Below are 23,731 nucleotides of genomic sequence, written 5' to 3'. Positions count from 1 at the left end.
TGGGAAATCTGTCTGAAGTGCCCGCATCACGGTGCGGGTCCGATTTCCTGAATTCCCTGCCTGACAGAACTTTGGCAGCAGCTTTCCCAGACAGGGTATGGCAGATTAAGGAGGGATCCTAGCACAAACCGCACAGTGAGGGGTTTGTTGAGGGAGGGGTGATAAATTCCTGCCTTGCCAACAACACCCAGACCCATCCCTTAAAGAATGCCCACCACTCTTTGATGAAAATATTCCTCTAGGATTTGTTTTCCTGGTGACCATTTTCGCTGAGATATATCTCAGAGGAGAGACAAATTCGTTGTTTAATCGATCAACACACAATGATATTGGAAAAATCAGCCAACCTCACTTAAAACCAGATCCCGAGAAACGCACCCCGTACTGCGGAATCTCTCTGCTCCCGACTCAGCTTTCTGACCGATAACAACTAGAACTGAGTGCCTGGAGAATGTTTAAAATCAGAATCAGATTTATCAGCACTGACATTTGTCATTCAATCTGTTGTCTTGTGGCAGAAGTACAGAGCAATAGATAACTGTATCTACGAGCTAAGATAAGAAGCATAGAATAAATAAGTATTGCAAAACGAGAAGAACAGTTGCGGTAGTATTCATGGGTCCATAGACCATTCAGAAATCTGATGGTGGCGGAGAGGATTGAGCGTGTGTCTTCATGTTCATATGCCTTCTCCCTGAGAGTAACATTAATAAGTCGAGATAAATATCATATTGAATCATCAATGTTAATGGAAATAAAACAACTTCAGAACCTTTAAAATTGTGGGAACGATACAAATAATGCATACTTTCCCTGTCTCTGAAATTCCAAGATCTACACCATTCCCTTTCTGAAACCGGGACCAGTCTATGCCCACCCCCCTGTCCCTTTAGACATCTTGCCCCCACGCCTCCCCGACACTAAGAGGACACCTGCAGCAAAACCCATCTATTTCTCTTTTAACACTGACCCCCACCCCCCCACCACCACCTGATCCACTACACTGCACCCGGTCTCCTAAACACCCTCCCGCCTGTCATCTGCAATCTAGAGCTTCCTCCAGTCCCGAGACCTTCCCTGTTTCTGCGTCATTCTTCAAGCACTAAACCCTTCCCCGGTTCTCTACGCCCTTCTGGCCTCTAGAGACACTCTGTCCCTGTATCCATATCAATTGCTACTCCCCTCACTGTCTCTGTAACCCTCCCCGGTCCCTATTGAGATGTTAGCTGACCGAAGTAGTTCCCGGTGTTGCTGTTTCCGTGTGTCCATCCGACAGGAGATATTGTGGACACTGTAGCTATCCAACCAGGCTTGGGGCATGATCTCTAATCTGACAGCAGAGGACTAAGCACATTAGATTCTGACATCCGACAGGAGATATTGTGGACACTGTAGGTCTCCAACCAGGCTTGGGGCATGATCTCTAATCTGACAGTTCAGGACTAAGCACATTAAATTCTGACATCCGACAGGAGATATTGTGGACACTGTAGGTATCCAACCAGGCTTGGGGCATGATCTCTAATCTGACAACACAGGACTAAGCACATTAAATGCTGACGTTCGTTGGATACTTTTCACTTCTTGTTTCTGAGAATTAAGGTTTCGTTAAATTGAGATCAGGAAGTCCTTGTTACGCAATACCAGACTGCTCGGAATCAACTATTTTTATAACAAAGGAAGTGGCCGATTGGAAACTGGAGAAACGAGATCAGCAGCAAAACTTTATTAACTCTTTATAAACTCCCAGAGAGACAGAGAGGGCAGAGAGGGAGATTGAACACGGGTCCCTGCAGCGGCGCCATTGGAGACCACAACCATCTCTGATCTCCAGTCACTGCTCCGTTTCCGAGTGTCATTTCGTCCTGCAAATGGCACAAATGTACAAATTACTCTAAAGAAAGGACGGTTCAGGCAGCAACTGTGCAAAAAGGCACAGTCTGCGTTTCGTGTCTGGATCAGCGATGCAGATACCATCAATCTAGAGCATTAGTTTGGTCTGCCACCCAGACGTTGTTTCCGACAATTTCTGTTTGTACTTCAGATTTCCAGCAATTACGGGGATTTTGTTTTAAATAATGCTTTACTGGAATCTTCCCTGAAACGGACAATTGAGATTTCAGTCATGATTTAATAAAAGACTGCGGAGCTGTGGGATAACCTGAGGATAATAGGCCGGGTGGATGGTCGGAGTTTATTGCACAGGGTGGGACAACCTATATGAAACTCTGCTGGTATCCTTGGCTGCGGTAGCAGTGAAACCTTCCCAAGGGTGATTAAAGTGCGGAGGTCTGTGGCAAATATGGATATATGATGTGTGTGTACATTATATGAAATACATCTGATGGAAATGATTGTTTGATGATGAACTTCAAAAAAAAATCACAAAATATTTCCTCATCTTCACATGTTGGGTTGATGGGTCTGTTGAATCCTGCAAATACTTGGCCTCCACAGCTGCCTGTGAAAAAAGAAATGTCTCTTCAACTTCCTTTTAAAAGTTCGCCCCTCAACCCTGAGGCTGTGTTCTCTGCTCTCAGAGTCTCCCACCACAGGAAACATCCTCTCAACACCCACCCTATCAATTCCTTTCACCGTTCGATCGGTTTCATTGAGGCCACCCCTCAGGCCCAGAGCCATTGAAAACTCTTCATGTGACATGCCATTCAATTCTGGAATAATTTCTGTGAACCTCCTTGAGCCCTTCTTCAGTTTCAGCACATTGTTGGTCAGTTCAGGGGTTTAAACCTGCTTACAATGCTGCAAGTGAGGCCTCACCCGTGCGTTATAAAGTTACCGAATCACATCCTTGCTTTTACATTCTAGTTCTCATGAAATGAATGCTAACACCTTCCTCATCAAACACTAAACCTGCAAGTGAACCTTTAATGAATCTTCCCGAGGACTCCCAGGTCCCTTTACAACCCTGTTTTTATTGTATTTTCTGTCCATCTGAATCTGGTGAACCCTTTCATTTTAACTCTCAAATAGCATAGAAACATAGAAACATAGAAAATAGGTGCAGGGGTAGGCCATTCGGACCTTCGAGCCTGCACCGCCATTCAGTATGATCATGGATGATCACCCAACTCAGAACCCTGGACCTGCTTTCTCTCCATACCCCCGATCCCTTTAGCCACAAGGGCAAAATCTAACTTCCTCTTAAATATAGACAATGAACCGGCCTGAACTGTTTCCTGTGGCAGAGAATTCCACAGATTCACCACAATGTGCATAGAATTCCCCAAACTGCATCACATCTGCCATTTTTGTCCATTCTCTCAATCTAAATCCTTCCTTAGCCACTCTGCTTGATTTCCATCCACCTGTCATTAAATTGTCTGCAACTCTGCAGCTAAGCCATCAATACCATCACCCCGATCATTGACAATGCGGTGAAAATGATAGCTCCCGAGAGAGACCCCTGTGGAACACCACTTGTCACCGGCAGACAGCCAGAAAAAAGCTCCCTTTATTCCCACTCTTTGCTCGCTGACAATCGGCCACTGCTTTATCCATGCTAGAACATTGCATGTCACACCATCGTTTCGTAACTTGTTAAGCAGCCTCATGTGTGGCACCATGTCAAAAGCCTTCTGAAAATCCAAGTACACAACATCAACTGTTGCTCCTTTGCCTACCCTGATTGCTAATTCTTCAAAGAATCCCAACAGCTTTGTCACAACCAACCGCCTGGTTATCTTGGTAGGAGATAAAATGACGCCATTGGTTATTCTGGACATGGGTGACATCTTCCAGTTCATCCATAAAACGGTTTAAATCTCGACGAGCGGCCGGTATTACTTCAGCATGACCGGCATCTGCTTGTGTCTTCGGGGTGCAGCTCTGGGTACGAGCCGATTCCTCGCCGACATCGCCGACTGAAGCATTGGGGGACATCGAAACATTGAGACAGCAGAAGCTGTGCGAGGTCCCGATGGTGCCAGAGAGTCCACTGGTCCCCGAGCCATGGGAAGGCGAATAAGGGACACTGCCGTCTCCATGTCAAATTAAAATAAACCGAACTTTTACTGTAAATTCCAAGAGTTGGTGCTCATGACCTCCCCGACCGAAATGTCATTTTCATGGAACTGACTGGAATTCAAAACGAACTGCGTGGAGTTCAGGGGTGAATGCAAGAAAAAAATTGTATTCACGCAGAGAACAGCAAGGTGAATGCTTGAAGTCCAACCCTGAGAGAGGTCAAATACAGTGATATTGAAGACAGTGGGGTATTGGCTATAGGGGCCCGTACCGATAAAATTCAAGCAACACACACAAAATGATGGTGGAACACAGCAGGCCACGCAGCATCTATAGGGAGAAGCGCTGTCGACGTTTCGGGCCGAGACCCTTCGTCAGGACTAACTGAAAGGAAAGAGAGTAAGAGATTTGAAAGTAGTGGGGGGAGGGGGAATGATAGGAGAAGACCGGAGGTGGTGGGATGAAGCTGAGAGCTGGAAAGGAGATTGGCGAAAGTGATACAGAGCTGGAGAAGGGAGAGGATCATGGGTCGGGAGGCCTAGGCAGAAAGAAAGGGGGAGGGGAACACCAGAGGGAGATGGAGAACAGGCAGAGTAATGGACAGAGTGAGAAAAAAAGGGGAGGGAAAAATAAATGAGAGATGGGGAAAGAAGGGGAGGGGGGGTATTAACGGAAGTTAGAGAAATCAACGTTCATGCCGTCAGGTTGGAGGAATATAAGGTGTGGTTCCCCCAACCTGAGTGTGGCTTCATCTTGACAGTAGAGGAGGCCATGGATAGACATATCAGAATAAAGCATCCAGCCACAGTCACACAATCAAACCCAATTAAATTTAAGAAAATGGGGCTGAATCAGTGCCTCGGATTGATAATCATTTTCTGAGCCAATTCACGCAGCAATCAGGAGTCAACTCAGTGTTTCAGCACCGTTTTCTATTTTATTGAATTTGTTATTCAGCCATTAAACGCTGAGTAGTTGCTTCGGGCCTTTCAGCGACCGACAACAAGCCCGATTAGCGGAGGAGATCTGCAAGGACGTTGCCTGGAATGGGAAGCATGCCTTATGAGAACATATTGAGTGAACTCTGCCTTTTCTCCTTGGAGGGACGGAGGATAGAGCTGTATAAGATGATGAGAGGCTTTGATTGTGTGGATAGTCAGAGGCATTTTCCCAGGGCTGACGTTGCTAACACGAGCGGCCTGGATTTCCAGCGCTTGGAAGTAAATGCAAGGGCGATATCAGAAGTAAGATGTTCACACAGAGAGTGATGGGTGCGTGGAAGGCACTCCCAACCAAGGCGGATAAATGGGTCTTTGAAGAGACTCTGAGATCCGCACACGGAGCTTAGAAACATAGAGGGCTATGTGGTAGGGTAATTCTGGGCAGTTTCTAGACTAGGTGTCATGGTCGGTACAACATCTTTGGCCGAAGAACTTGTAATGTGCTGTGATCTCTCTGTTCTATGCCCTATGTTCTAATACTAACTTAACCTGGGGACAATTTACAATAACCAATTCACCTTCCTGGACTTTGGATAGTGAGATCTACAGGTTTATTACAGATGACGCCGGACTTGATCTCCGAACTCCGCTGTGCTAACCGCATGGTGGAGAAGATCCTGAGAAAATTTGGAGAAGTATAATAAGATTAGTATAATAGTAGAGAATCAGTAATTAGTATAATAATTAGTATAATAAGAAGGATAATAAGCATGGCGTTGTCAAGGGCAGGTCGTGCCTTAGGAGCCTGATTGATTTTTTTCAGGATGTGACTAAAAACATTGATGAAGGAACAGTAGAATTGTGTATGTGGATTTCAGCAATGCATTTGATAAGGTACCCATTGTAATGCTTATTGAGAAAGTAAGAAGGCATGGGATCCAAGAGGACATTGCTTTGTGGATCCAGAACTGGCTTGCCCACAGAAGGCAAAGAGTGGTTGCAGACGGGTCATATTCTGCATGGAGGTCGGTGACCAGTGGAGTGCCTCAGGGATCTGTTCTGGGACCCTTACTCTTCGTGATTTTTATAAATGATCTGGATGAGTAAGTGGAGGAATGGTTTAGTAAGTTTGCTGATGACAGAAAGATTGGAGGTGTGAATAGTGCGGAGTACTGTCAGAGGTTACAGCCGGGAATTGATAGGGTGCACAACTGGGCTGAGAACTGGCAGATGGAGTTCAACCCAGATAAGTGTGACGTGGTTTATTCTGGTAGGTCAAATATGATGGCAGAATATTGTATTAATGGTGAGACTTTTGGCAGTGTGGAGGATCAGAAGGGATCTTGGGGTCCGAGTCAAAGGTCTTGGGGACGCTCAAAGCAGCTGCACAGGTTGACTCCGTGGTTAAGAGGGCATACGGTTTATTAGCCTCTATCAATCGTGGAATTGAATTTAGGAGCCGAAAGGTAATTTTGCAGCTATGTAGGACCATGTTCAGAACTATTTGTAGTACTGTGCTCATTTCTGGTCGCCTCACCATAGGAAGGATGTGGAAGCCATAGAAAGGGTGCAGAGGAGATTAGCAAGGATGTTGCCTGGATTGGGGAGCATGCCTTATGAAAAGACATTGAGTAAACTCGGCCTTTTCTCCTTGGAGCGACAGAAGTTGAGAGGTGACCCGATAGAGGTGAATGAGATGAGGAGAGCCATTGATCGTGTGGATAGTCAGAGGCATTTCCCCAGGGAAAAAAAATGTTGCCACAAGAGGACACAGTTTTAAGGTGCTGGGGTTAGGTACAGAGGTGATGTCAGGGGTAGGTATTTTACTCAGAGAGTGGCGAGTGTGTGGAATTGGCTGCCAGCGACGGTGGTGGAGGCGGATACGATAGGATCTTTTAAGAGGCTTTTGGATACGAACATGGAGCTTAGAAAAATTGGTGGCTCTGGGGAAATCTAGTAATTTCTCAGGGAGAGACATGTTCGGCACAACTTTGCGGGCCGAATGCCCTGTATTGTGCTGTGAGTTTTGTACGTTTCTATGTTTCTATTATTCACCAGAATCTGAAAGGTTTTAAATATATTGCCATATAAATCACACATTGCAGCACATTATCAACTGATCAATTGGCATGGACAGAGTACGAACGGGATAGAGATCCGACCAGGTGTCATTTTATCAAAATCCCCATGACAGGTCAATGCACCGGTCTCTTATAACGCATTCGGATAACAGAGGGAGCACACGAGTAACACCTGAAATCCGTGACCATCGTATTAATGGTCTATTCCCGGTCCTAGTCTCGGACAGAATCTGATGTTTCTCTGTGTGTTGGTCACCATAATTCGTTATCTTTCTGTTCAAGGCTCCTTGATTGAGACTTAAGAGCACAGAAACTATATCATTTCCTGTTTGTCTATCAGAAGCTAGAGCTCATTAGGTTTTTTCTAATCCCTGGAAAGGCACTTCCGCCGTCCATGCTCGTATCCCGCCCATTCTGTCCAAATGGGTTTGGGCCTCTGAGACACTAATGGAAGGTGAATGCGAGGAAAGTGACGAATACGGATCCCCTGCTCATAGCGAGCTCTGTGACGCTGAGCGTGAAATTAATGGAATTAAAACCACTTGGCCGCTTGTGCCGCGGCACCGGCCTCATGCCAAGTGAATAACGAAGCTAATCTGCGGGTTGAGAGTGACACGTTAAGATATTTTGCATATTTCTGAGCGCAGCAAGTAGTTAGAAAACTATTGGACCATGATGTGGGTCAAGACGGTACAGAGATTATATCACAGTGTAAATTGGAGAGAACAAGTGTCGGCGGCAGTGTGAAGGTGTCAATTATGGGACATAGGAGTCTGGGCTGAGGTGAGGGAACTGCGTCAAAACCTTCAGTGATGACTTCGTCTTGAGGATGTAAAACGCAGAAAAGATCTAACGGAGACATGGAGAACAGTTATAAAGAAACAATGAGGGACATTCTGAACGGTGACTTTTCCCTCGATGGTTGTCCTTCCTCTGTGTCAATTCACGGGTCAACCATCCACTTCTCTTCACCAGTGACGTCATCTGCGGAAACAATTCACAATTTATGTTGACCACGTCATCAACCCGAAAGTGCTGCTGGGGAGGATAAATCCGAGGTGTTGATCTTTGAATCTGTGTCAAACATCGTGACAATGTAACCTTGCAATCAACTGGTATATTTCATATCGCCAAGGGCGCAGGAAATTTATTCCTTTCCATACCAATATATCGCTGTATGATGCGGCCTAACTCCAATCTTGCGCTGTGTCTCGAAACTGCTAATCACAGGGTAATATATACACGGGCACAACCATGGCCCTGCACAACTCACAGACTTTAAACTAGTGGATACGTTTCCTTTTCAAGTGACACTACGTATCGGCAGCCGAATATTCCGTTCACATACCTCTTCAGATCAGTGTAAACAGATCGGTCCTCCAGGACAAGACCCTGTTATAATGAGAGGAAATCAGCATGATTAGCGGATTTTTTAAAATCAAAAGCATTTCGTGACAGAAGAGAACTGCAAGAATATTGAAGAGTATATGCGCTCATTTAATAAATTATGTCTGAAAGTAACACGGAACAGACGGACCATGATGAACAGAGGGTTGGAGACAGACAGACATGATCACTAAGCGGAAGGGCGCGTAATCCATTGCTTCCCTTCCTTCAAGAAGATCAGAGTGATATTTGCAACTTTGCAGTCCACATAAACAATCCCATAGTAATCTGCAGCTTGGCATACCAGTACAATTCCTTCCACTACCTCTTCAGCGGCCCATTTCAGAATGCTGGGGTGCAGTTAGTCCCGGTGATTTCTCCACCTTCAGCCCTTCCAGCTTGTCTTGCATCTTCTCCTTATTATAGTGACTGCAACCACTCCGGTGCCCTGACACTGTCATACTGATGGTCTGCTCCGCAGTAAAGACTGACACATGATACTTCATGAGTTCACCCGCTGTGTGATTCATCATACTGTGTGAAGTGGAAACAATTACTTCAAAAAGGGAGTGACGCAAATAATTCCCTCACCGTGTAAGTGGAGTTTCCATCTTCTGCATTGTTCCTTGCGCCCTGAAAAGAGAAATTGAAGATTTCTATTGTGACGTTTCACCTTGCGCTGAACAATTGTATTCTGACTCTCCACATGTAAACCCCGAGGGTATCAATCTTCACATTCATTGCTGCTCGGACGCGACCCATCACATTACTTATCTTCTCATCTTTCAAACAATGACTGAGATCATGAACATAATACAAAGATCCAACCTGTTCCTTCCTTGAGAGATTTTCATAGGTTCCCGATGCGTACACGGTGTTTGTATCCAAGGTGCCTGCGGGAACAATACAGATACGTCACAGCGGTGAAGAGCATCATGGGCCGTTGTTAATACAGCCGATGTCAATCCGGCCACAAAACAAAATGCCAGCGATAGCACGAACTACATTCCCACAAACGCCAGAAACCGGTAATCCCCTTATAGACGAACAATAATTTAGGTCAGATACAGAAAGGAAAATATCATACCGCCCCTCTAATGATATTGTAATCTTGAGTTGAAAATGTCCACTTATTTAACTGGACAACCCAACCACCCAAGCAGCATTATTCGTGACCATTCGCTCGGATGAAAACCTCCAGCTTCTGTGCACGAGGAACTCCCATATCTAAATGAAATGTTAAGATTTCCAGGAGCTCAGTAGTAAACAGTTGAAATGCAGTTCACTCACCCTTCCTTCCGGAATTGACTCTCGTGTCGTACTGGGATTGTGGGGGATCATTGATCCTGAATAAACAGAAGCAAAGGTCAAAACATGAATTCGGAAGAAGTGACTTTCTTGCACTGATACACCGAATGAGAACGGCTCCTACAGTTCCATCGGATACTCCATGGTTATTCCCTGAATCTATTCCGGTTATGTGATGCCCGATTGCAGTCCTACTCGATCTTCACAACAGTGGCCATATTGGATTGCACAGCGATAGTGTTTCGGGCTTTCAGATCTCAGTTTGTCAGGGGAAAGTGACACATGTATCACTGAACGCTTCCGCTTTCAGACAAATGTTCAAATTTCTGGAAAACAAAGCCCACGTGAAAGCTTAATGCTGATTCTGTCCACGGACCGTCCCTGATCTGTGGAATGATTCCGGAATCGCTGATCGATTTTAGCAGCTTTTGGGAAATGAGATGTGAAAACACAAACAGGTGGAGCCGGAGCGGACCCCGTTTATTTTTTAATCACCAGACGAGAGGCGAGGATTGACCAACTGCAAGATGATTGTTGTCGACAGGGTAATATTCAGTCACACATGGCAAAGTTATTTCCCACGGGAGGGGAGTTTAGGACAAGAAAGCACGAGTTCCGGATTGAAGGGCGTCCAGTTAGAACAGAGATGTGGAGAAATTACTTTAGACAGACTCTGGTAAATCTGTAGAACTTGCTGCCACGAACGGCTGTGGAAGACAAGTCACTGGACGCATTTAAAACAGAGATAGTTTCTTGATTAGCCAGGGCATCAAAGGGTATGGGCAGAAGGTAGGTGAGTGGAGATGACTGGAAGAATTGTGTCAGTACATGACTGAATGGCAGAGCTGACCCGATGGGCTGTTATGGCCTACTTCTGCTCCTATATGGTCTAACATCCCAATTGTTCTGGCATTCTGAGTCCTACTTCTCTTCCTGCATCTCATGCTCTTATGGTCTGATATGCGTTCCCGCCCACAGAAAGGACATCAGTGCCTGGTGGACATCTCCACCCATGCACCGCTCGTGTTCCATTCCTGAGCCTCTCACATGTCCCGTCACCAGATATTTATCTATTTCCCTCTCCAACTTGTGTAATTTGCTTCATTCGCCTGTCGCATCACAAATTCGCATTAAAGTTTCCAATATCCCACTTATGCAAAAAAATATTAAAAAAAGTTCTACCGTACGCATTAAAAGTAGAGGCGATATTTTGGAGAAAACATGCACTTACCCGCCAGTTTTCCTCGCGGTAAACCATCCACAGGCTCCGCCGATCAGGCCCATGGTAAGTAAACCAAGTAGAATGCCCACGATTGCGCCAGAGCCGAGGGTGCAATTGCCATCTGTTTTTGTTGCTAACACACAACGGAAATATATATATATATATCTTACATTCCGAGAACACGTCTTTATCAGTGACTAATTCATTTTCACAACAATTTGACTGAGTCAGTTTGGAGCCGTATATTGTGTCGCAAGGATCATTCCCGGAATGAAAGGGTTAACATACGAGGAACGTTTAATTGCTCTGGGTGTGTACTCATTTGAATTTAGAAGGGTGGTGGGGGATATCCCATTACAACTTTCCGAATGGAACCATGGAAACATAGAACATTACAGCACAGAAACAGGCCCTTCGGCCCTTCTTGGCTGTGTAGAACCATTCTTCTGCCTAGTCCCACTGACCTGCACCTGGAGCATATCCCTACATCCACCTCTCATCCATGTACCTGTCCAAGTTTCTCCTGAATATTAAGAATGTGCTCTCATTTACCAGTTCACCCGTCAGCTCATTCCACACTCCCACCCACTCTCTGTGTGAAGAAGCCCCAACAATGTTCCCTTTAAACTTTTCCCCCTTCACACGTAACTCATACCCTCTGTTTATTTTTTTCTCCCCCGGCCTCAGTGGAAAAAGTCGGCTTACATTAACCCTATATATACCCATCATTATTTTATTTTCCTCTATCAAATCTCCCCTCATTCTTCTACGCTCGGGAATAAAGTGCAAAGCTATTCAAACTTTCTCTGTAACTCAGTTTCTCAAGTCGCGGAAACATCCTTCTAAACGTTCTGTGCACTCTTTCAACCTTATTAATGTTTTTTCCCTGTAATTAGGTGACCAAAACTGCATGCAATACTCCAAATTTGACCTCACCAATGTCTTATACAACCTCACCAACATTCCAACTCTTATACTCAGTACTTTGATTTATAAAAGCCAATGTACCAAAATCTCTCTTTACGAGCCAATCTACCTGTGACACAGCTTTCAGTGATTTTTGTATCTGCATTTCTTAATCCCTCTGTTCTACTGCATTCCTCAGTGTTCTACCATTTACCTTTTATGTTCTACCTTGGTTTGTCCTTCCAAAGTACAATACCTCAGATTTGTCTGCAGTAAACTACCATCAGCCATTTTACAGCTCATTCCCCCAACTGGTCCAAATCCCTCTGCAAGCTTTGAAAACCTTCCTCACTTGTCCACTACACCTCCAATCTTTGTATCATCAGCAAATTAGCTGATCCAATTTACCACATTGTCATCGAGATCATTGATATAGATGACAAATAACAGTGGACCCAGCACTGATCCCTGTGGCACACCACTAGTCACAGGCCTCCACTCAGAGAAGCAATCCTCCACTATCACTGACTGGCTTCTCCCATTGAGAAAATATCTAATCCAATTTACTACCTCTCAAGTATAACTAGCGACTGAATCTTAATAACTAACCTCCTATATCAAAGGCCTTACTGAAGTCCATGTAGACAACATCCACTGACTTCCCTTCATTTGCTTTCTTCGTAACTTCCTCAAGAAACTCTAATAGATTGGTTTGAACATGACCGACCACGCACAAAGCCATCTTGACTCTCCCTGGTGAGTCCCTGTCTATCGAAATACTTGTAAAGCTTTTCTCTTAGTAATCCTTCAAATAATTTACCTGCTACGAACGTCAAACTTACCGGCCTATAATTTCTCGGATTACTTTTAGAGGCTTTTTTTTTAAACAACGGAACAACATGAACACCTCACCCGTAGATACCGACATTTTAAATATATCTGTCAGGACCCCTACAATTTCAACACAAGTCTCCAACAAGGTCCGAGGGAATACCCTGTCAGGTTCTGGGGATTTATTTGCTCTGATTTTCCTCAAGACAGCAAGCACCTCCGCCTCTTTAATCTGTATATGTTCCATGACCTCCCTACTTGTTTGCCTTGATTCCATAGACTCCATACCAGTTTCCTTAGTAAATAGAGATGCAAAAAAAAAAGCATTTAAGATCTCCCCCATTTCTTTTGTTTCCATACATAACCGACCACACTGATCAATTTTATCCCTTACTATCCTTTTGCTCTTAACATATCTGTAGAAGCTCTTAGGATTGTCCTTCACCTTGACTGGCAAAGCAACCTAATGCCTTCTTTTAGCCCTCTGATTTTTTTCCTGTATTTTTTTGTACTTTTTATACCCATCAAGCACCTTATTTGCTCGATGTTGCCTATATATGTTATACATCTCTCTTCTACTTTATCAGAGTTCCAATATCTCTCGAGAACCAAGGTTCCTTATTATTATTTCTTTTGCCTTTCACCCTGACAGGAACATACAAACTCTGCACTCTCAAAATTTCTCCTTTCAAGGCCTCCCACTTACCAACGACATCCTTTCCAGAGAACAACCTGTCCCAATCTACGCTTTTTAGATACTTGCACTTCCAAGCACTGGCACACAGTACTTGCAACACTGTGTGTCAGACAGAGTGGTCAGCAGCACTGAGGCTCCACAGGGTCTGTCCTGTCTCCTTTTCTCTTCATCATCTACACCTCGGACTTCAACTACTGCACCGAGTCTTGTCATCTTCAGAAGTTTTCTGATGACTCTGCCATAGTTGGATGCATCAGCAAAGGAGATGTGGATGAGTACAGGGCTACGGTGGGAAACTTTGTCACATGGTGTGAGCAGAATCATCTGCAGCTTAACGTGATAAAGACTAAGGAGCTGGCGGTGGACCTGCGGAGAGCCAAGGCACCGGTGACCCCTGTTTCCATCCAAGGGGTCAGTGTGGACATGGTGGAAGGATTACAAGTACATGAGGATACGAATTGACAAAAAACTGGACTGGTCAAAGAACTCTGAGGCTGTCTACAAGAAGGGTCAGAGTCGTCTCTATTTCCTGAGGAGAATGAGGTCCTTCAGCATCTGCCGGACGATGCTGAGGATGGTCTACGAGTCTGTGGTGGCCAGTGCTATCATTTTTGCTCTGGGGCAGCAGGCTGAGGGTAGCAGACACCAACAGAATCAACAAACTCATTCGTAACCCAGTGATGTTGTGGGGGTGGAACTGGACTCTCTGACGGTGGTGTCTGATAAGAGGATGCTGTCCAAGTTGCATGCCATCTTGGACAATCTCTTCCATCCACTCCATAATGTACTGGTTAGACACAGGAGTACATTCAGCCAGAGACTCATTCCACCGAGATGTAACACTGAGCGTCATAGGAAGTCATTCCTGCCTGTGGCCATCAAACTTTACAACTCCTCCCTCGGAGTGTCAGACACCCTGAGCCAATAAGCTGGTTCTGGACTTATTTCCACTTGACAAGTTAACGTCCGGTTTGACACTATATTTGAAACAGCTGGACGTTCCGGTACAATTCTGACCTTCTCTGGCTTATCTATAAAATGAGAATACCTGTCGAGTACAGTAAAATCCGGTACAAATGATGGTTGCTGGTTACCTGTGTACTTGCTGTAAACCTCCACGTAGGTCTCTCCAGCGCCACTGCTGAAAGAGTTGCTGGCGATGCACTTGTACGTCCCGGCGTCGTTTCTGTTCACACTGATTATAGTCAGTTTCACCTTGTCGGGAGATGTAAATATTCTGCCGTTTTCCTGGATGGGTTGGTTATCCTTGAACCATGTCCGTGTCTCAACAGTGCCCGACGCGTCACAACTCAGTGCGATGGTATCGAGGTTTTCCAGGGGAGTGGAATTATTGGTCACCACGGCAACCCCGGTCACTGGCCCTGTAAATACAATTAAAATGTAAATGGTTTTACGCTTGGTTTTCTCTTCACGTTCACAATAGTTGGGTGTCTCCAACTCAATATCGTTACCATTCCCGTCTCTCATCCCCATGTATTTCGATATCAGGTCAGATCGCAAACTGAATGAAACTCCGGCAGAGATTAAAGATTTGCTTCTGTTACTTCGGGAGATAAAATAATTTGGTTAATGCGATTCCCTGCGAGCTGGTGTTTCAGGGCAGCTCGTGTTAATCCCAGTAGAGGATCATCTATTCTGGATTTGGTGTTGAGAAATGATCTAGAATTGAATAGAGACCTTAAGGAATAGAAAACAAACAACCTCGGAAAGTGTTTATAATAGGATCGAATTCACCCTGACATTTGTGAAGGAGAAGCTGAAGTCATATGTGTCAGTATTATAGGCATTCGTTAGTCTCCTGAGACCATGGATTTGCGCCTTGGAAGGTTTTTTCCAGGGCGCAGGCCTGGGCAGGGTTGTATGGGAGACCGGCTGTTGCCCAAGCTGCAAGCCTTCCCCTCTCCACGCCACCGATGTTGTCCAAGGGAAGGGCACTAGGACCCATGCAGCTTGGCACCGGTGACGTCGCAGAGCAATGTGTTGTGAAGTGCCTCGCTCAAGGACACAAACACGCTGCCTCAGCTGAGGTTCGAACCAGTGACCTTCAGGTTACTAGTCCGACGCCTTGTCCACTAGGCCACGCGCCAACGTGTCAGTATCACAATGGAGTAAATTGAATTGCAGACTCAAGGGACGTGAGTTGGCCAGAATCGTTTGGAAAGAAGTCGATTATTAAGGATGTGGTGTCAGGGGACATGGGGGCACATGATATAATAGGCTGCAGTCAGCATGCACCCCTCAGAGGGAAATCTTGCCAGACAAATCTGCTGGAATCGTTTGAAGAAATAACAGGCAGGATAGACAAAGGACAACCGGTTGATGTTGTGTTCGGGGATTTTCAGAAGCCCATGACAAGGTGCCATACATGATGCTGTTTTACAAGCTTCGGGTTAAGGGTATTACATGGAAGATTTAGCATGGATAAAGTGGTGGCCGATTGGCGAAAGGCAAAGAGTGATCTTTTCATGGCTGTCTGCCAGTGACCAGTGGTGTTCCACGGTGATCTGTGTTGGGGCCGATTACAATCTCATTGTAAATCTTACTTAAATCCTGCTACAAAACATATTAGGAGAATGGCCAAAAAAATGACAGATAAAACACAGTGGCGGTTAGCGAACGGTTATGCACAAAAGTCGAGGAATAATACAAAGTATTGAAGTGCATTGGGACTTGGGAGTCCTTGTGCAAGATCCAGTAAAGGGTAATGTTCATGTTGATTTTGTGGTGAGGAGGGTAATGCAATGTTAGCATTCATTTTAAGTGAACGAGTTTATAAAAGCAACGATGTAATCTTTCAATTTTTAAGCACCAGTGAGGTCTCACCCGGAGTACTGTGAGCAGACTTAGACCATTTTTCTTGGAAATTCACTCATATGAGTCAATCATTGAATGATTTTCATATAAAGAGCATTTGATGGCTTTGGGTCTGTATTCACTGGAATTCAGAAGAATGAGGGGTGACCACACAGACAACTATCGAATGGTGAGAAGCCTTGTTAGAGTGTATGTGGAGAGGATTATGGTCTCAGACTAACCACCCTCCTAACTCCTAACTAACGACACAAATAGAGTGGATGTGGAGAGGATGATTCCTGTACTGGGAGAGTCTAGGACCAGAGGACACAGATAGAGTGGATGTGGAGAGGATGTTAACTATAGTGGGGGAGTCTAGGACCAGAAGACACAGATAGAGTGGATGTGGAGAGGATGTTTCCTGTAGTGGGGGAGTCTAGGACCAGAGGACACAGATAGAGTGGTTATGGAGAGGATGTTTCCTGTAGTGGAGGAGTCTAGGACCAGAGGACACAGATAGTGTGGACCTGGAGAGGATGTTTCCTATAGTAGATGATTATGTATCTATAGTTTCCTATAGAGAGGATGATTCCTGTGGTGGGAGAGTCAACGTCAAGATGACACAGCTAAAAATAGAGAAACCTCATTTCAGAACAGAGCTGAAAAGGTATTTCATCAGAAGAGGTTGTACATCCGTGCAATTGTTTGCCACAAGCAGGGTTGGAGACCAAGTCTTTATGTATATTTAACTCAGGGGTTGATAGATTTTCTATCGATCGGGGCATCAAGGAATACGGGGAGAAGGCGCTGTTAGCATTAATTTCATGTGGACGAGATTGTAAAAGCAATGATGTGACATTTCAACTTTTTAAGCACCAGTGAGGCCTCACCTGGAGTATTGTGAGCAGATTTGGGGCACTGTTCTTGAAAAGGATGTGTTGAACCTGAAGGGCTTCAAAGGAAGTTCACTCATATGAGTCTATTGTTTTCATATGACGAACATTTCATCACTGGAATTCAGAAGAATGAGGGGTGACCTGGTAGACAGTTTCCTTCCTCTCAACTCTTCTGGATTCCAGTGCATACAGGCTCAGAGACATTAAAGGTTCATACTATGACAAGTCTTTCAATCCCGGAATCATTTTCGCGAACCCCCTTTGAACCCTCTCCAATTTCCGCACATCCATTCTCGGGTAAGGGACCAAAACTGCTCACAATACTCCAAGTGAGGCCTCACCAGTGCTTTATAAACTTTCAATATTATATGCTTTCTTTTATATTCTTGTCCTCTTGAAATGAATTCTAACATCGCATTTCCCTTCCTCACAACAGACTCAACCTCTAAATTAACCTTCAGACAATCCTACACAAAGGACTGACAAGTCCCGTTGCATATCATTCTCTTATTGTGGTTTTTTTCTCCATTTAAAATATAATCAGTGTTTGACACATGGGCTAATACAGTGATACTGGCGGTAAACGTTCAGTCGATGTGGTGCTCACGGTAATCCTAACGTCAGAGCTAACTGTCCTGCTTTTCATTAACCACGAACAGGAAGCATGTCCCCCTCTTGCCGTGTACTGCAAACTAACTGTGTCATTGTGTTCTACCGAGTCAGCGTCATTCGATGTGGTGTTGGGCCTGGATACGGCTTCTGTAAAAATACCACAGATCATGTATCACGTGTAACGGACTGTGCTGAAATGATGGCTCCAAGGAGATATATTCTGCTTAAAGCAAAATACTGCAGATGCACAGATCAGAGATAAAACTACAAAATGCTGTCAATATTCTGGTCGCCTCACTACAGGAAGGATGTGGAAGGCATAGAAAGGGTGCAGAGCAGATTTACAATGTTGTTGCCTGGGTGAGGGAGCCTGCCTAATGAAAACAGGTTCAGTGATCTCGGCCTCTTCTCCTTGGAGGGATGGAGCATGAGAGGTGACCTGATAGAGTTGTACGAGATGATGAGAGGTATTGATTGTGTGAATAGTCAGAGGCTTTTTCCGAGGGCTGAAATGTTTGCCACAAGAGGAAACAGGTTTAAGGTGCTGGGGAGTAGGTACAGAGCAGATGTCAGGGGTAAGTGTTTTACTCAGAGAGTGGTGAGTGCGTAGAATGGGCTGCCGGCAACGGTGGTGGAGCCGGATAAGATAGGGGCTTTAAAGAGACTTTTGGATAGGTACGTCGAGATTAGAAAAATGGAGGTTATATGTAAGCCTGGCAATTTCTAAGGCAGGGACATGTTCGGTACAACCTTGTGGGCCGAAGGGCCTGTATTGTGCTGTAGGTTTTCTATGTTTCTAAACAGTCATAGACATTTGGGCGGCACTGGGGAGGGGAACATCGTTAAACTTTCCGCTAGATGATTTAGAATTAATCATTTCCAGCTGACTTAAGAAACAAGTCCGTTTTCAAAAATGGAGCAAAATACAGCAAAAATGCTTACTTGATGGCCTTGAAGACGGAACTGACATCCGGCACGGACAAGTGCGAGCAGCCCGCACACAGAAACGGGGATACACAGCCACGCACAACAGTGAGAACTGAACAGTCCGAGAGCAGGTCTGGCAGAGTTCACTGGAGTCCAGGTTCTGCGACCACCGTAAAGGTTGTATTGTATTTTTTCACCACAGGAATAAAATGAAAGTTATAGTCCGAGATCGCATGACTCTGTCTCACTTACCAGTGACACGCAGAGTGACGGTCGCTGAGGATTGGGAGCCACTAGTTGGAACCATATTCACACGGTATTCCCCACTGTCCGACACGTTCACCGACTTCAGCAGAAACGACCCGTTGGAGGTGAATAACTCTGCCCGCGATCTGTACTCATTATCTAGAAACTCGGTCTGACCGAGCCACTGGGCGACTGTTTTCCCTTTAAAAATCCAGCTTCCACTGCTGACGTTGGATGACGGCCGGACTGAAAAAAGCGCATCTCCCCCAGCGGCGACATTTATCTGGCTGTGCTCAACGATAATAGTAAACTGCTGGGACTCACCTGAGAAAGAGAAAATCATATGAGGGAAAAGCGACAGACGCGAATAGACTTGGGACCTGCACTTAACTCAATCTGTACAGATACCAGGGATCTGTTCTTAGCTCAGTAAGGTCGATAAATATAACCTGATCTTCATGCCTCCTACCCCCCGTCACTCTGATGGTTATCCGCCACTGAGGGTTCGAGAGAGTGACCCTCACCCGCCGTTATGTGGAGACAAAGAACGAGAGCTGCGAAGGCCAGTCCCGACATCCCGAGAGAGCAGCGCCGATCTCTGATACACTCGGAGACTGAGCCGCACTTCCTGGTTTGCGTGTCAGATGTCTGGCTGCTGACGTCACAAGCGGCAGCGCTGATTGGATCAGAGAGTCTGTACTTTGCTCAAATCTACATCAAATCCTGTGTGCTGTTCTACAACGATCTGCTGCTGTGTGGAATCCGATAATGATCTCAAAGAGAGTTTCTCTCACCCACCGACATGAAGAGAAAGAGAGAGAGTAAAGTGAACGTCATCCACGCGATCCCGAGAGAGCGGCGCCTGTCTCTGTTACATTCGGAGAGTGAGCCTCATTTCCTGGTCTCCATGGGAGATCCCGAGAGCCCGTTATCTGGTTTAAGCTCCTTCTGAGAGAATCTCTGCTTGGCCTCACATAGTCATACATTCACAAAGAAAGGCACGTCAGCGGCTGTAATCCATTAGGTGATAGAAACATAGAAACAGAGAAAGCCTACAGCACAATAAAGGCCATTCGGCCCACAAAGCTTGAAGAGATTTGGTATGGGTATGTCACCAAAAACTGGGAAATGTTCGCACATGCAAGGCGGAGAGTATTCTGACTGTTTCCATCACCGTCTGGTGTGCAGGCTGCAATGCACAGGGTCGACACAGATTGCAGAGGCTTGTGTACAACAATCACATTCATCACAGTGCAAGCCTCTTCATAATCGAGAAAATCTTCAAAAGGTGGTTCCTCAGGAATACCAGGTCCACAATTAAGGGTGATCACCGTCAGGTATATGCTCTTGTCTCATTACAACCATTAATCTCATTAAACGCCGGGTGAGTGACACTGACTTTCGGATACTTTTTGAGATGCTCGAAAGAGAGAGAGAGGGGGGCAGAGAGAGAGAGGGGGGCAGAGAGAGAGACAGAGACAGAGAGAGACAGAGAGAGACAAGAGAGAGACAGAGAGAGAGAGAGTGATAGAGAGAGAGAGACAGAGAGTGATAGAGAGAGAGGGGGTAAAGGAAGAGAGAGAGAGAGACACGCGGGACAGAGAGAGGTGGAGTTATTTGATGGACAAACGATGTTACGGTTTCTCTTCAGCTTTTTTTCTTTTCACAGGGACAGTCACGGACACACAGACTCACACAGTTCAGAGTCAAGATGGATTCGGTCAATGGAAGACACGAGTGAGTCGCACGCTGGTTTAAACTATCAGTAGCCCGAAAGGTTGTGAATTAAGATCGATCCTGAGTATTGACAAATGACTCTCACAAGTTCTGCAACTCGATGTTTTGCAGAGAAGAGAAGAGAGGAGAGGAAGGCTTGAAACTGAAGAAACCTAGTGACAAAGAGGTCACTGTTCGGACTCTCTTTCCCCGTAAGGGGTGAGTTCGTTTTCATTCGGATACGAAAGTGTGATGGTCACTTGGTTAATCCACAGGAGTGGGTTCTGTGGTGAGGGGAAACCTTTGTGAATACCACGTGTGTGTTTACCCTTTTGTCTGGGTGTGGTATTTCACTGAGGAAAGGCACCCCGGTGGTAAATCACTGTTGGAGTTACTTCCTGTGTCGTGGAGCTGGATAAGTGACTATCACGCGGTGTGTGATTGGGGTAACCTTGTGGAATCTGCCGATGTGCTTACCCTTGCCTGGGTGGTAGTTTTCCTCTGGAAGATGGCCCCTTTGTGATAAGCTACTGTTGGTGATAATCCATGCGTGGATTCTGTTTGAGTATGCTGTGGCCGCCACTTTGTGATTTCCCGCAGCTGAATCCGGGTGTGGTACCACGTGTGTTGAAAGGATGTTCGTTGAAGATCACTGTCGGTGATATTTTGTGTGTGGAGTGGAACAACTTCGGAGATAAAACCTACTGCAATTGCTATTTCGTATTGCTATCGTGGAATCTGTGGAATATCGATGTAATTGCCGTCTCACAACATTCGCCTTTGGATGACAAACAGCTCGCATTAATTAACCTGTGCATTTAAACTGAACTGTCTAACACAACATAGCAAAACTGTATCACTTACCACCTGAGTTTGATGAAGTTTTGTGGATTTATATATTTACACCTATAACACCGTTAACTCTTGATTTACCTGGTTTAAGTGACTATGTGACGTAGCTACTAATAAAATAGTGGTTTGTTAACATTAAAACCAGACTCCGGGTGTGTTCCATTGCTGCTGATGCTTTCACAGCGTTGCGTGTCCGTCACACGCAGAAAATGCCGGAGGAACTCAGCAGGCTAGGCAGCAGCAGAAGATAGAAGTGGAATATAGTAAACATTCGACATTTCGGGGCCCAGTCCCTTCATCAGGACTGGAAAGGAGGTTCGAAGGAGTCAGACTAAGAGAGTACCGGAAGTGGAGGAAGAAGAACAAGGTGGCATGTGGTAGGCAGAAAAAGGGTAAGGGGCTGGGCTGAGGTAAGGAGCTGTTCACTTGGTTTGCGGAAGAGATAGAGGGCAGGAGAGGGAGGCTGTCTAACTGGAGAGGAAATAAGACTACGGAAGAAAGAGGAAGGGAGAAGAGGAACAGAGCGAGGTTACGGGCAGGTAAGGAGGTAGAAAGGGAAAAGGGAATGGGGAATGTTAAAGGAGAGGGGATCAGAGAAGTGTCAGAAATTCAACAGCAAAGTTGAGGACAGTTGGAATTTTGAGGCGAAGTTGGTGAATTTGTTGAATCAGCATGGGCGCAGGAAAAGCAACTACGCAGACGACATTTTGAGACCGGAAAAATTCACGAGCACACCAAGCAAACGAAACCCCCTGCACTAAGGGCCAGTCAATATCAGGAAAATTAAAATCTCCCATCAGAAGAACCCTATCATTATTTCACTGTTCCAGAATCTACCTCTGTATTTTTTCCTCGATAACCTTGTTAGGATTGGTGGGTCTAGAAGAGAGCTTTTGTCTCTTTCCTGTTTCTGCTTTCCGCCTGCACTCCCTCAGTAGAGAATAATTTCATGACTTCCTCCTTTTCTGAAAACCAGACAATATCCCTGATTAACAATGCCACGCTCCCCCTCTTTTACCCCCATTCCTCTCTGTTGTGAAATATATAAAGCCCGGTACACTCAACCTTCCTGCCAGAGAGATATCTTAATCCCTGTAATGTCCAGAAAGTCACAGTCTCAAGTATTGATCCGTGCTCTAAGAACAGTTGCCTTGTTTAAGATACTCCTTGCATTAAAGTAGACTCATCTCAAATCACCAGGCTGAGTGTTTCCGTGATCTATCACCTGCCTATCCTTCCTCACAAACTCCCTGCAAGCTGCCCCTACTTGTGCACCAAACGCCCCATCCTCCGTCTCGTCATTTTTTACAATAATAGTTATCTAAGCTTCCATATTTGCACGAATCTGATTTGCTGGATGCTATTTTGAATATGAATCCTTTAGTAAGAGATTCTATTGGTAGAATTTATAATTTATTTTGACTACAAAAAATAACCTCTCACTAAAGATTAAACAAGATTGAGAGAGAGAACTTAATATGAATTTTGTTAACGAAGATTGGTTGTGAGTTCTGAAAATGGTCAATTCTTCTTTGATATGTGCCAATCACTGTTTAATTTAATTTAAAGTTGTTCACTGTTATTATTTAACAAAGGAGAGACTATCTAAAATATTTCCGAACATAGACAATTACTGCGATAGGTGTAAAACTGAATTAGCCACTTTGTCTCAATGTTCTGGTGATGTCCTTCATTAAAATCCTTTTGGAAATCTTAACTTTCTACAACTTCTAAAGCTCTGAAAATTAATTTACAACCTAATACATTAACTGCTCTATCTGGAATAGTTCCGCATCATATTCAGGGTATTTCATCTTCAGACCAACATGTAATTGCATTTGTTACATTGTGGGCAAGAAGGGCTATTTTATTAAAATGGAAAGACACCTCTGCCCCTACATTAATTCAAGGGTTTTCTCAAGTAATTTTTTGTCTCAGTTTGGAAAAAGCACAAGTAGAACTTTTGATCCTCGATTTGATTTTGAGAGAGGATGGGGCTCCTTTGCCAAATATTATCATTTAATTTGAATTATTTTATACGGTTTCCTTCCAATTTTATTTAAAATAAACATGAATTGGCGGTTGATGATTCATTTTTTATGTATATGGACGATGGTAAGTATTGCTCCGGGAGCTGATTCCTAATGTTTTTATTCTTTTTTCTGTCTCTTTCTCTTGTAGTTAGTGGGGTTTCTGTTTTTTTTTAGTAAGTTGGGGTTCTCTTTTTTCCTTCTTTTCTTTATATAAGTATTTTCATTATCATATATTATCCTTTTTTGATAAGTTTATTTCTTCATATTTAATAATTATAT

Source organism: Hemitrygon akajei, unplaced genomic scaffold (genome assembly GCF_048418815.1).
Source record: "Hemitrygon akajei unplaced genomic scaffold, sHemAka1.3 Scf000194, whole genome shotgun sequence".
Lineage (NCBI taxonomy): Eukaryota > Metazoa > Chordata > Chondrichthyes > Myliobatiformes > Dasyatidae > Hemitrygon > Hemitrygon akajei.
Note: the sequence above shows the minus strand (reverse complement) of the source record.